This window comes from Coregonus lavaretus (assembly GCF_964263955.1).
Source record: "Coregonus lavaretus genome assembly, chromosome: 4".
Taxonomy (NCBI): domain Eukaryota; kingdom Metazoa; phylum Chordata; class Actinopteri; order Salmoniformes; family Salmonidae; genus Coregonus; species Coregonus lavaretus.
The window spans coordinates 19265941-19281725 of NC_139991.1; the positions used below are offsets into that span (position 1 = coordinate 19265941).

A 15785-nucleotide genomic window follows, 5' to 3' on the forward strand; every position below is an offset into this window, starting at 1 on the left:
CGATAGGGGTGTGCAGTCTCTGCTGTCTCCTGTAGTCCCCGATCAGCTCGTTCGTTTTGTTGACGTTGAGGGAGCGGTTATTTTCCTCCACCAGGGCTCTCACCTCCTCACTGTAGGCTGTCTCTCGAACAGGGAGTACAGGAGGGGGCTGAGCACGCACCCCTGTGGGGCCCCCGTGTTGAGGATCAGCGTGGCGGAGGTGTTGTTGCCTACCTTCACCACTTGGGGTTGGCCTGTCAGGAAGTAGTCCTGAGCTGTAGTCGATGAACAGCATTCTTACATAGGTATTTCCTTTGCCTTGATGACAGCATTGCACACTCTTCGCATTCTCTCAACCAGCTTCATCAGGTAGTCACCTTTAATGCATTTCAATTAACAGATGTGCCTTGTTAAAAGATAATTTGTGGAATTTCTTTCCTTCTTAATGCGTTTGAGCCAATCAGTTGTGTTGTGACAAAGTAGGGTTGGTATACAGAAGATAGCCCTATTTGGTAAAAGACCAAGTCCATATTAGGGCAAGAATAGCTCAAATAAGCAAAGAGAAACGACAGTCCATCTTTACTTTAAGGTCAGTCAATACGTACAATTTCAATAACTTTTAAAGTTTCTTTAAGTGCAGTCACAAAAACCATCAAGCGCTATGATGAAACTGGCTCTCATGAGGACCGCCACAGGAAAGGAAGACCCAGAGTTACCTCTGCTGCAGAGGATAAGTTCATTAGAAATTGCAGCCCAAATAAATGCTTCACAGAGTTCAAGTAACAGACACATCTCAACATCAACTGTTCAGAGGAGACCGGATGAATCAGGCCTTCATGGTTGAATTGCTGCAAAGAAACCACCACTAAAGGCCACCAATAATAATAAGAGACTTGCTTGGGTCAAGAAACACGAGCAATGGACATTAGACCTGTGGACATCTTTCCTTTGGTCTGATGAGTCTAAATTTCTGATTTTTGGTTCCAACCACCGTGTCTTTGTGAGACGCAGAGTAGGTGAACAGATGATCTCCGCATGTGTGGTTCCCACCGTGAAGCATGGAGGAGGAGGTGTGATGGTGTGGGGGTTCTTTGCTGGTGACACTGTCAGTGATTTATTTAGAATTCAAGGCGCACTTAACCAGCATGGCTACCACAGCATTCTGTAGCAATACACCATCCCATCTGGTTTGCGCTTAGTGGGACTATCATTTGTTTTTCAACAGGACAATGACCCAACACACCTCCAGGCTGTGTAAGGGCTATTTGACCAAGAAGGAGAGTGATGGAGTGCTGCATCAGATGACCTGGCCTCCACAATCACCCGACCTCTACCAACTGAGATGGTTTGGGATGAGTTGGACCGCAGAGTGAAGGAAAAGCAGCCAACAAGTGCTCAGCATATGTGGGAACTCCTTCAAGACTGTTGAAAAAGCATTCCAGGTGAAGCTGGTTGAGAGAATGCCAAGAGTGTGCAAAGCTGTCATCAAGGCAAAGGGAGGCTACTTTGAAGAATCTCAAAAATATGTTTATTTGTTTAACACTTTTTTGGTTACTACATGATTCCATAATATTGATGTCTTCACTATTATTCTACAATGTAGAAAATAGTAAAAATAAAGAAAAACCCTTGAATGAGTTGGTGTTCTAAAACTTTAGACTGGTACTGTGTCTGAGTCGCTTAATTTTGACTCCCCTTTGTCCCTATACTGTCGTTTTGCTTCTTTGATTGCCTTACAGAAGTCATAGCTGGTTTGTTTATACATGTCCATGTTCCCAGTCACCTTGCCATGGTTAAATGTGGTGGCTTGCACTTTCAGTTTAGCGTGAATGCTGCAATCTATCCACGTTTTTGGGTTTGGGTACGTTCTAATCGTCATAGTGGGAACAACATCCTCTATTCACTTCCTGATTAACCCAGTCACCGAGTCAGTGTATACGTCGATACTATTCTCAGAGGCGACCTGGAACATTTCCCAGTCTGCGTGATCAAAACAATCTTGAAGCATAGATTCCGATTGGTTAGACCAACGTTGAATAGTTCTTACCACGAGTGCTTCCTGTTTAAGTTTCTGAGCAGAATGGAGGCATGATCTAATTTGCCGAAGGGAGGGCGGGGGAGGGCCTTGTAGCCGTCCCAGAAGGGAGAGTAGCAATGATCAAGTGTTCATGATGAGCGTGTAGCACAGAAGAGGTATTGATAGAATTTCGGTTGCGTTTTCCTCAGATTTCCTTTGTTAATGTCCCCAGCATATGCGGTTTCCAGTTTACACATAGTCCAGTGTAGTTCCTTGAAAAATGTTGCCGTATCGGCTTGGGGTGGAATATACACGGCAGTGACGATGACAGAAGAAGATTCTCTCAGGAGGTAATGCGGTCTGCATTTGATGGTGAGGTATTCCAGATCGAGAGAACAAATGGACTTGCGTTCCTGTACGTTACCACAATCACGCCATGAGTTGTAAATCATGAAACAAACCTTCCTGTCCGCGCGATGGATGGAGAAACCTGCTGGCTGAATGGACGGGGACAATATATCTAGAGAGACATGATTCCGTAAAACAGAGTATATTAAAGTCCCTAACATCTCTCTGGAAGGATATTTTCGCCCTGAGCTCGTCTACTTTATTGTCCAGGGACTGAACGTTAGCGAATAAATATACTCTGAAGCGGTGGATGGTATGCATGCCGCCCGAGTCTGACCAGGGCCCCACTTCTTCTTTCTCTTCTCTGTGTTTTGGTGCAACCCAAGGATTAATAGAGCTCCCTCGGGAATTTCAAACAAAGGATCCAGGTCAGGGAAGTTGAATTTCTAACTCGAATTTCTGGTGATTGACAGCTGATCTAATGTCTGTAGGTAATAATACAAGAAACATTGTATGCAAATAATGTAAGAAATAAGACACCCCCAAAACAATACTGCCAAGTTGGCTAGGAGCTAGAAACAGGGCTGTCGGCGCCATCTTGTCCATCTCATTCAATAGAGAAGTGAGTCAGAAAAACAATAGTCCAAACCCCATGTTTCTACCATATATGGTTCAAAAGTTAGACGATTTACTCTGAGAAGTTAGCATGTTTAGAGTGAATGGAATGTCATAATGGGCATGATCAAAAAGTGTCCACCGCTCAATAGAGCTCTGTGGCACTGCTCCAGGGCAAAACGGCGCTAACTTCGAACGCCAACTGACAAGTTAACTAGTTGCTGAAGATTCATGAGTGAAAACATGGGCTTTTTCTAAATGAAATCTGCGAACTACAAAACAAAATAGGGACTAAATATATATTTATTTACAAAGCTAACAGACTGAATTTTAAAATCCACCCTCCACAAAGACAAGCTGTTCCTGTTTTCATGGTGTATTACCCGAGTCTTACACTTTAAATCAACATAGAAACAGCCCCTCAACATATATTGATCACCAATACAGCCAAAGAAAGTCAATGAGATGAAAATGACGAGGGTATCAACCTGTGGAAACACCTCCAAATGGTACCACCTCCCAATGCCAAACATGGAAGAGATACAACCAAGAGTGTCGCAGTCTAAACTAGCAATGGTCACAGCAAATTAACGTTTTTATTTCATCAACACTGTCAAGTACAAGTATATTAAGGTTATAATATTGTAGAGAACAAGCTAATGAATAATTCTGTGATTTATAATGACATAGGGCAATGAAAAAACGATGTTTTGACATTAATTTCGTAGCACCCTCTTGAATTGCCCCATTTTGTCCAACATTCTACAGCAGTGAGTAAACACCCTACATAATACTGATAAGAAGTCCCGACTCGTGCGTGTATTAATCTACTTCCTGGATTTAAATACAAAAATAACAGCCTCCCGAGTGGTGCTAGAGGCGTCACTACAGACCCGGGTTCGATCCCGGGCTGTATCACAACCGGCCGTGATCGGGAGTCCCATAGGGCGGCGCACAATTGGCCCAGTATCGTCCGGGTTAGGGGAGGGTTTGGCCGGGGGAGCTTTACTTGACTCATCGCGCTCTAGCGACTCCTTGTGGTGGGTCGGGCACCTGCAGGCTGACCTCGGTCTTTCCTCCGACATCGGTGTGGCTGGCTTCCGGGTTAAGCGGGCAGGTGTTAAGAAGTGCGGTTTGGCGGGTCATGTTTCGGAGGACTCATGACACGACCTTCGCCTCCAGTGCCCGTAGGGGAGTTGCAGCGATGAGACAAGATCGAAATTGGGGAGAAAAGGGGGTAAAAATACACAAAAAAATATATATTAAAAAAAATACATTGGTAAATATTAGCCTACTGAAATAAGTTAGCAGAACAATTGTGCCGAGAAAGTAATTACAAGGACTATTTCAGTCATTGGAGGCCGGAGCAGTATGTTTGGAAGGTATTTATGATGGACTTTGACTTTGAATGGGTTTTCTATGGGGAGGTGGTAGAATCTGCTTATTAGCTACATCTAAATACTCAAGCAACGGAAGCAACGCACCTAAAAACTGTCCGGGGTACTAACAATTGGCCAGGCAAATGTTATAAATGGCCCAGAAGTGTTTTTGGGTGAACTCCTTTAATTAGGGCTGTGACGATAACAGTATACAGTGGGGAAAAAAGTATTTAGTCAGCCACCAATTGTGCAAGTTCTCCCACTTAAAAAGATGAGAGAGGCCTGTAATTTTCATCATAGGTACACGTCAACTATGACAGACAAAATGAGGGGAAAAAATCCCATTGTAGGATTTTTTATGAATTTATTTGCAAATTATGGTGGAAAATAAGTATTTGGTCAATAACAAAAGTTTCTCAATACTTTGTTATATAACCTTTGTTGGCAATGACACAGGTCAAACGTTTTCTGTAAGTGTTCACAAGGTTTTCACACACTGTTGCTGGTATTTTGGCCCATTCCTCCATGCAGATCTCCTCTAGAGCAGTGATGTTTTGGGGCTGTCGCTGGGCAACACAGACTTTCAACTCCCTCCAAAGATTTTCTATGGGGTTGAGATCTGGAGACTGGCTAGGCCACTCCAGGACCTTGAAATGCTTCTTACGAAGCCACTCCTTCGTTGCCCGGGCGGTGTGTTTGGGATCATTGTCATGCTGAAAGACCCAGCCACGTTTAATCTTCAATGCCCTTGCTGATGGAAGGAGGTTTTCACTCAAAATCTCACGATACATGGCCCCATTCATTCTTTCCTTTACACGGATCAGTCGTCCTGGTCCCTTTGCAGAAAAACAGCCCCAAAGCATGATGTTTCCACCCCCATGCTTCACAGTAGGTATGGTGTTCTTTGGATGCAACTCAGCATTCTTTGTCCTCCAAACACGACGAGTTGAGTTTTTACCAAAAAGTTCTATTTTGGTTTCATCTGACCATATGACATTCTCCCAATCCTCTTCTGGATCATCCAAATGCACTCTAGCAAACTTCAGACGGGCCTGGACATGTTAATTTGTCTGTCATAGTTGACGTGTACCTATGATGAAAATTACAGGCCTCTCTCATCTTTTTAAGTGGGAGAACTTGCACAATTGGTGGCTGACTAAATACTTTTCCCCCCCACTGTATCTTTTCTATGGCAAAAATGAAAACACGAAGCAGATCAAACTCTCTGGTCCTTTAAAAACCTGTATGTAAAATATTGTGTGCTATAGCTTGTAAAATAAATAAATGTAACTCTGGATGACAAATAATGATATTTGTTTCCAACATTAGGGCTGTTTTTCTAATTAAGTTAAATACGCTTCGTGTTTTGTTTCCTAGCCACGATACTAATGAGTATCACGATACTGGTATCGTCCCGGCCCTATCTTTAATAGGAGCATACTGGGCTTAATTGGAACAACAGTGATTTATGGTGAAAAAGACAGAATAGCAAAGTCTACTCATAAAATATATACACTATAGACTACAGTATTATGCAAAGTTAATATTGATCATATTGAACAATATATATTTTTACCTGCAGCATATGCTCAAACCGGTGTGATTAGAACACTTATTTAGAATGTCCGGTTATGATTGCCGCAACAGTCAGCGTTTGAGCTGGCCACACAGTTTTTTCACAGAAACCGTTTTTACAACGTTATGTCCTCAATGTGAGCAGTTTATTTTTGGATGCAATGTTCAGACATTCACAGAAGTAGCGACAACATAACAATTCTCATCCAAACCGGAAAATGTAGGCTACATTGGTCGTAGCGCTAACTGAGGAAAGAGTGACCTAACACAAGTGGTCATATTTAGCTAACTCTCGGCTGACAGAAACCATAATATGAATTAGCTAATAGCAATTACAATTTATCACATCACGGGTGACCTCACCAGTGATCAAAATTATTGAGTAAAACACTTTCTAAAAATATAAAGTAATCCGACGATGGGTAGTTTGTGTGCGCTGCCCTATTTGTTTTTCACGTTAACCAAAGATAAGAGGTTACAAGATGAGTTGGGTCTGTTTGCAGTATTCATGTTTAAGGGATGTCATCTACCATCATTCACTTCCGGAAGTTTACTCGAAAGACGAGTGAACCATCTCTTCACCTTGTTTTGTTATAACACCTTTGGTCTGACAGACGTTTACGTGACAATTAGAATGCATTGTATGGTCAACAAAAATGGCGCCACACATAGCTGGCAATTAGCTTAGCATTAGCTCATCATAATCAGTACAACCTTCCAAAAAGTATTTGACACATATCTATGCAAGAATCGGAATGCATGATTTGTCACAAGTACTTGAAAACGTGAATAAAACAATAAATACATTATGCTCCATAGAAATGGTGTGCTACAGTAGAAATGACAACATGATATACAGAAACTATAATGATAACATAATAAGGCACTTACAGTACTTTGATAGGAACGCACACATGTCCAAAGTTATTATTAGTAGTGAAGGCAACGCGGGCGCCAGACGGAAAACATGCCAGGGAGGAAAAGGTTATTGGGCTCTAGTCGAAGAGAGAAGTTTGTCCGGCGCAGTAATGCCTCAAATGTAAATTGTCCGCAACAGTGAAATGGGCTACTTCTACGTTTTTTCAAACTGTTGTTAGAAAACAAAACTTGTTAGAAAATCATTTGAAATTGACAAGTTGAAACATAGCCTATATATAATTAGCAGGCAGCGTGCCTTGGTTTGAGGGCATCGTGGGTTAACTGTCCTGTTGCGTAACAATCACATTTTGGACCAGTGAGTGCATTCTGACATCACACAAAAAAAAAAATTTAACTCCCGCTGGGGCGACCGTTAGAGATTTTTGGAACTCATGCGTGAAAAAGTTAATAGGTACACTTACCCTACTCTTTAAACAGTGTGCTGTTTGAGATATTAATAGATTTAACACATGGGGCATGAATAAACTATATGTACGCTACTGAGCTTGTCAGGTGCTTTAAGCACACAGTGATTAAATAATTAAGACACAAAAATGACTCAAGAGGGAGGCAGAGATCAAGATAGCCTAACCAGAAGAAAGAAAACTGTTCCCGAACCACCTCCTCCCGCTGCTGCTGGCCTTCGCAGATTCTACCATTACACCCCCGAAGTTGCCGGTAATAGGTTACACCAGGGGTCGCCAACTTTTTCCATTTGGAGTGCCAATTTATCTTACCATTTCTACTGATCTGCATGCCAGTTATGATTTTGATATGCACATTTCCATGGAATAATTTCATTTATTTTATAATAAAGTATTTGTATCTCAAAAGCATTGTTATGTGATTAATAAAAATTCTAAATCTAAATGAAAATTATACAAATCTAAAAGTAACTTCTATTGCCATTGCCAACTATGTAAAAATAGGCTACATAAAGCCAACAAATAAAAACATTGTAGCCTGCAGGTAGAAAATATCCTGATAAAAATAAATCACATTGACTGTGCATGGCCTGTCTGCAAGGAACATGAAACATTGTATCAACTATCAACTTGGTCCAGCAAGAAGCTTGCACTAACAAACTTGCAACATTGTATAAAATATTCTGGACCCTCAGTTTCCCATGCCAGTGAGCTCCGGTCAGACATAGCTGTATTTGTGCAAGGGATAAGAAGTAATCAGGTAGGCCTATTTTATGATGTTTCCACCAGATCAGAGCATAACATATTTTTTCCCTTTCACACCCAGTGGTTATCGAAAGGGAGAGAGCTGGAAAGATTTTTCAAATAGGCTACATTGAGGAACTATTGTCATTCTCAATGGATGTAAAAACAGATTTCATTTATTTGGTTTCAGGTGAAGAAAAAGTTACTTTCAGAAGCTCCACAGATCATTAGCAGTGGTGAGTTAAGACAATCAGAAATACTATCAGATCCCCAAATGGGCACATTTATAAGCCTACATTTGTGCGCAGGCCAGGTAGCCTAGACCTACTATGCGTAATAAGGTGCACGTCCTTACTCAACATTGACAGGAGCGGTCCAAACACAATCAATAAATTGACAACTCGTAAATGGAATTAAATAAACCAAAACTTGTTTCTCACAAGTGTAGCCTAGGTTGTGCGCTCTGCAAACAACGTGTCCACTCCGACAATGATAACAGTAAAAGACTGTAATAATAATAATATATTGAATGCATTAACAGAAATTACAGTAACCAAACAAACATTGTAGAACTAATGATAAATGTACTACTGGTGATACTGGTGTGCCATCCCTGTGGCCTCCACAATGGATTAGTCCACTGAGACAGGCGTCAATCAAGACGTGACAAAAAAATATATATTTTTTGCAAATGCGACAAAAAAAGTATTGATGGACCAACAGCCTATCGACCAAACAATTAAATGGGTCTGCAATACCTCATACCATGCAAAATACAAGCATCAATCATAGCTAAAGGAAAGACAGAGGGCAAAATCAGAGACAGCTCTCGTAAAAACAGTAAGCACCAGTATAGTTCCTTCCACAATGGACCAACTTAACAAATTAGATTCCATGGTTCAAGTGTAGAAAATTCCACTTTTGATTCAATTGACCAATCATGTAATTTATCAAAACATAAAATGTAATGAGGAAACACAAATGTAACTGGAAACTTGAGTTTGAAAAACATTGAACATACTGTACACTAAGTACAGAAAAACATTAACAACACCTTACTCTGTCCATGACAGACTGACCAGGTGAATCCAGGTGAAAGCTATGATCCCTTATTGATGTCACTTGTTAAATCCACTTCAAAATCAGTTTAGATGAAGGGGAGAAGACAGGTTAAAGAAGGATGTTTAAGCCTTGAGACAATTGAGACATGGATTGTCTATGTGTGCCATTCAGAGGGTGAATGGGCAAGACAAAAGATTTAAGTGCCTTTGAACTGGGTATGGTAGTAGGAGCCAGGCACACCGGTTTGTGTCAACACTGCTGGGTTTTTCACACTCAACAGTTTCCCGTGTGTATCAAGAATGGTCCACCACCCAAAGGACATCCAGCCAACTTGACACAACTGTGGGAAGCATTGAAGTCAACATGGGCCAGCATCCCTGTGGAACGCTTTTACATTTACATTTACATTTTAGTCATTTAGCAGACGCTCTTATCCAGAGCGACTTACAGTTAGTGAGTGCATACATTATTATTTTTTTATTTTGCATACTGGCCCCCCGTGGGAATCGAACCCACAACCCTGGCGTTGCAAACGCCATGCTCTACCAACTGAGCTACATCCCTGCCGGCCATTCCCTCCCCTACCCTGGACGAAGCTGGGCCAATTGTGCGCTCCCGGTCACGGCCGGCTACGACAGAGCCTGGATTCGAACCAGGATCTAGTGGCACAGCTAGCACTGCAATGCAGTGCCTTAGACCACTGCGCCACTTTTGGGGGGGGGGGGGACTCAGTATTAGGAAGGTGTTCCTAATGTTTGTTATCCTCAATGTAGGCCCACACTGTATTTTTACTGTTCTTTTATTATTTTCCCCTAACCCTACCACCCCTCCCCTAATTGGAGTAAACTAATGGACAACAACACTTTGGCTTCTACTTCCAGTTTATACATTATATGGACACAATGTTTTTTACAATAGTTATCTTTTGTTTGTTTTTAATCCCATCCTTCAACTACCATCAACCCCTCCCATCTATCTCTGAAGCCCATCCAGTTTGATTTCTATTTTGCCATATATTTTTAACTGTGCTGTATCACAAAAGTTCTGAACCTGTATATACATTTTAAAGACACAGTATCTTTTCCATTAGTTATCTTGTTTTTAATCCCACCCTTCAGCTCCACTCAACCCCTCCCATCTATCTCTTAACACTATCCATTTTTTATTTATATTTGCCATATATTTTTCAACTGTGCTGTGATGTTTCACAAAAGTTCTGAACCTTTCTATTCTCATAGTTTCTACAGATTGTAAATTAAAGAAAAACATTTTGCTAAAAGTATTATTATATTATTGATCGAATGACTATGACTTTTCAAATCACCCAGTAGTGCTATCTGCAGAGCTAGCTTCAGGTAAATGTTGCAGTTCTTCCACCATTCCTGGACCTGTGACCAAAAACAAGCTACATATGGACAGTACCAAAACACTGGCCTACACTGTTACTTAAATATATATGCAGTACGTTTGCCAGGCAAAGAGGACTACACTCTTGACATGTAATCTAATGGGACCTAGTCTATGTTAAAAACTGGAATAGTTGAAAAGCATTGGGTAATTAGTAGAACTATATTGATATGGGGAAGACTAATTAATCAGACAAACTGATCTGAAATCAGGCTTATATGTGCTTGTGCTACAAAATTCAAAAGGTTTTAAAAAATCCCACATTTTGTAACAATGCGGAGGGCTCCGCATTAACATGACTGGTTGACGGTGGGTGGGGGCGGGAGGTCCTGTATAAACACAAACTCACCTTCTTGACAACTTCCTTAACAACAGCTCTGCACTGCAAGAAGTATGAATGCCCTGACTTCTGCTTAGGCTGTATCACCGTAAATGCAGCATGGCCAAAGCAGATGTCGGATTGACCATGCAGCGCCTTTAACTCAACAGTCAAGTCCAGACCTGCCCTCTCCTCCTCCCCCTGCCAGCCTTCTCTCTCTTCCACACACACAGGCCGTACCAGAGTGTACTAGTCTAAGCTTTCTGTAATACTAATATAAGAGCGTTCTCTACTGTAATTTCACTGCCTTCTCTACACCGCTCATGCACTAACACCCACCCCACTGCATTAATACAAATGCAAGACAGCCTTCTCTAGCCTACTGTAACACAGCAAGTCAACTTGGCCGGTCAGCCTGGGGAAGAGGTTACAAAGCAAGAAACATCTGTGGAAAGAAGATGTATTTGCATTGTGCTGTACTGAACTGTTTGGAAGGGCTTATATTCACTATAACACTGATCACAGTACCATCATGCGTTCTCATGCTGCATGATCTGACCATTACCGTCTTATACTATGAGAGTGCATATTTTATTCATGCGACAAATAACATATTTGGATTTATGTTATAAAGGTAATATCTATAACATTATCCCTCTATATATGAGATCAGAAGTTGGCCTGAACATATATAGTCAACACCCCAATGAGTTACACGCTTAGTCATTGAGTTCATTCGTGTCTGTGGATGCCCTTTCAAGTGGGATGAGGAGTATAAAACCAGTGAGATCATACAGAGTTTATATCCACAGGCAAAAGGAGGGCATGGTCACCAAAAAATACCTCAAATAAAAAATACTCTATGATCCAGATAGTATTATTTTTCAACCAGCGTAGGTCACACATGGCCGACAAGAATGATGTGGGCATGAGGGCATGAATAGGACATGCTGACAATAACATCCCTATTATACTCGTGTGTCTCCAAAAACAGGAAATGTTATACGTACAGTAGCCAAAGCTATTTCATGTAGAATACATTTTCTGGCATCTAATATAGAGAACTCCATATGCAGCAACTCATTAAGTAAGTTCACCATGCTTACATTTGGCATTAGTAAACAATGTAGGTTACTTCATCAATCATTCGTGGTTTTACAGTGTTTGTAGGCCTATATTTGTGTGGGGGTCAGTCTACTGAACCTGCCCTGTGTCTGTTGACCATCTGTTAGGGTGGACCCCTTTAGTGTGTTCCTGTCAATTAAATTCAAACAAACCTTTGACATGAACTCATCATTGTATTATGTACATAAATGGTGCCACTGAGTAAAGAAAACGATGTGCACAGGAGGAGCACAATGCACTAGAGGTCAAACTTAAATCCCAAATCTGAGACATACAAAATCATAAAGGCTCTTTCAATAAACAGGGTTCAACACTTTGAAAACACACATGAATGTTCAAATTTTGAACACTGAAATCACCTTTTTCCTTAAAGCTTAATGGAATCGTGTACAGCTCAATACAAGACCGCTGACAACCAGACATACTCCAGACATACCACAGCTGTCTGATATAGGCTCACAACTTACCCCCAATGAGTAATCACTGACTTGTCTCCTGTGCATGACAGATCATTAAAGTATTTGAAGGCCTTGAACCCTTTCAGTTCAGGGCATGTTTAGAACGTGACAGAAGAAACCATCTTCTTTCACATTTGTATACTTTTATATTGGCTATAGGACTATATATGTTTAGTCAAACTATTATTAATTAGATTAATGATAATTTAAAAACATCATAATTAATGCATGGGTTTTGGGGTATTTTGCAAACGACTGGCACCATATTTATTGTAGTGTTCAATAGTTTGACAACAATTCCAAACATATTTATTTTGATGGGGGTTGTAGGGAATTCAACTGAAACACCTTATTGAAACTGCTGAAAGGTGAATTCCTCTCGCTGAGTATTTGCCTATGTCAAGCATACCCATATAATGATGCAGTCACCACCATGCTTGAAAATAAGGTGGCAGTTACTCAGTGATGTGTTGGATTTGCCCCAAACATAAGGCTTTTTTTGCAGTATTACTTTAGTGCCTTGTTGCATACAAGATGCAAGTTTTCGAATATTGGTATTCTTCTTTTCACTCTGTCATTTAGGTAATGGTAACATCCCTGGGCAGTTTCATTCCTGACTGCGGCTCAGTTCAGAGGGACGACTGTATCTTTGATGTGTCTGGGTGGTTTAATATATAATCCACAGCATAATTATTAACTTGACCATGCTTAAAGAGATATTTAATGTCTGATTCGTTATTGTTATCGATCTATCAATCACTGCCCTTCTTTATGAGGCTTTCGAAAAGCTCCCTGGTCTTTGTAGTTTAATCTGTGCTTGAAATTCAATACTTGATTGAGGGACCTTACAGATGTTGTATGTAGGGGGGACAGAGGAAGAGTTAGTCATAAAAAAATAATGTAAACCCCTATTATTTCACACAGAGTGAGTCCATGTACCTTATGTGATTTATTAAGCCACATGTTACTCCTGAACTAATTTAAGCTTGCCTAAACAAAGGGGATGAATACTTATGCAACGACTATATTTCAGTTATGAATTGTGTATTAATCCCCCCCCCCAAAAAAAAATAAAAATAAAAAAATCTTCCACCTTGACATTACAGTATTGTGTGTAGATTGTTGACAAAAAAAGGACAATTATATATATTTTAATCCCACTTTGTAACACAATTAAATGTAAAGCATTATGAATACTTTTGCAAGGCACTGTAAGTGACCGTATACAAATGTAAGCAAGATTTGAAATGTTAATGTTTTAGTCAAATATTATATCTGTTTGGGCTTCTTGCGGTCAATTTGCAGCCCTCGATTTATTTGTAATTATGTTCCGGCCCCCTGACCATCTGCTCAAGGAAAAAATCGTGCCGCGGCTTAATCTAGTTGAGTATACCTGTTCTAAAGAATATTTGGCATACCTAATCTCAGCAGTTGACTGCATATCTCCGATTCACAAAGAAAATAGAATTGCTGTGTTCCTGTGAGCTAACCTAGCCTACATGCTAGCTAGACAACAATCATTTTCCCGCAGTAAAAGGTTCAAATTTACATTTTAACCCTGCTTGGTATCACTAAAACAATAAATAATTAAATAGGTTGCCTTAGAATCCAAAACGGTACGTTTAACTGAACTTTTCTGTGAATTGCAACATTGTTGCTGTCGAACATGCTAATGTGTTACAAAGTAACAAGCTTGAAGCCGCTGCTCAGTACCTACCTGCGGCTGTGTTGTTACGAGTAGCAAGGCGTTGATGTATCCAAAATAACAGATAGAGATGTTTAAAACTCGTTTTTGGTCGTTTTCATTCCGAACTCTATTTTTCAGGGATTCCTTCAATACTCCAAACCAGAGAGAGGGAAGCGCAAAATGCTAAACTAGTGAGTGGCTAGTCTACTGGGGTCTGTGACTGTACAGTAAGTAGGTCGTGTCGACTCCACCCAATCACTTTTTCTGCCCTGTGGCGCAATAGAACAGTTCTGTTCCTGGTTGCTGCTGGGCAATTCCATTGACACGGATTTGCGCCGAGGCAGATTTTTCACTTAAAGGTATGTCAAACAAAAACCATTGGTTTCAAAGTTTAACAAACCATAGGCTACAACTCTATGCACAAGGACTAGTTTTAATAATTTACACTGGAAATGTTACATAAACAACACATTTACTGGAAGAACTGTGTAGATGCAAATTTTGTTAACAGAATTTCAGTAAAATCACCCTCCTCTGTGTGTCCACGTTTTCTGAAAATGTTGTTAAATATCTGCTTAACATTCAAGGATGTCTGCAGAAAGAATGGGGTGTCAGCTGGCTATGACATGATATATTGACTCTATTTTGCTTATTGAACTACAGTTAGTGAACAGGATTTACACCAGGTAACAGAATTGCAGTAACTGAATTTAATCATGGGTCCCTGATTTGTACACAGAAATGCATAATTATGGATATGAATGTCATTCTCTTCATGGTGATGTATCCTAAATAGGTACATAAAGGTATAAATATGCAATATCCTCCTTTGCATATTTGGGTATTATTCTGCACACTGGCTATTATTTTAATGAGCTTTGCCCCCAAACCAGACCTAATTTGGTTGGTCTGGTTCGGACCAAATCTGAACCAATCATAGAGGTCTCTGTTTCACAAGTTTGGACATCAAAGTACAGCACAGTAGAGCTCAGTAGAGTACAGTGTGTCTCTTCATAAACATTAACTGGAGCGCTGCTTCCAGTGTGAAGGAAATCACAAGCTTTTGCTCACCTGATATAGAATACCTCACGGTAAGCTACAGACCCTTTTATCTACCAAGATAGTTCTTCATCACGGCTGTATACATCCCTCCACAAGCCAACATCACTGACACTCAACAAACTGTATGGGGCCATAAACAAACAAGAAACCGCTCACCCAGAAGCAGCTTTTCTGGTGGGCGAAGACTTTAACGGAGGGAGTCTTATAACCGTTCTACGTCACTTTTACCGGGATTCATCCGAAGGCATTGAGGAGTTTACCACATCAATATCCACTCTGGGCTAAACACTAGAGCTACCGTTTATAAGAAATGGGACACGGACATGGACGCATACAAGAAGGCCCACTACGACCTCCAACATCAAACATGCAAAAAGACAATATAGGAGGAAGGTGGAATCCGATTACACCGGCTCCGACGGTCGTCATATGTGGCAGAGCTTGCAGACGATAACGGATTACAAAGGGAAACCCGGCCGTGAAATGCCCATTGATGCAGAACTCTCGAACGAGCTAAATGCATTTAATGCTCGATACAAGGAATACAACACTGAGTGTTGCGTGAAAGCCCCTGAGTTCTGGATGACTGTGTGATTTCGCTCATGTGGCTAATGTGAGTAAAACTTTTAAACCGGTTAACACTTGCAAGGCCTCCGGGGCAGACG

The 15785-nt window shown here is 40.8% G+C and overlaps 1 protein-coding gene across 1 annotated transcript in view; it reads right to left on the reverse strand.

The window, feature by feature from the left end:
• The window catches only part of LOC311128015 (CD151 antigen-like), a 77253-nt gene extending 62936 nt beyond the window's left edge, over window positions 1-14317 (reverse strand). The window contains exon 1 of the mRNA XM_084159944.1: window positions 14089-14317. The gene's annotated coding sequence lies outside the window, so the exon portion shown is untranslated. The remainder of the gene's footprint in view (window positions 1-14088) is intronic.
• Window positions 14318-15785: the final 1468 nt, after the last annotated feature.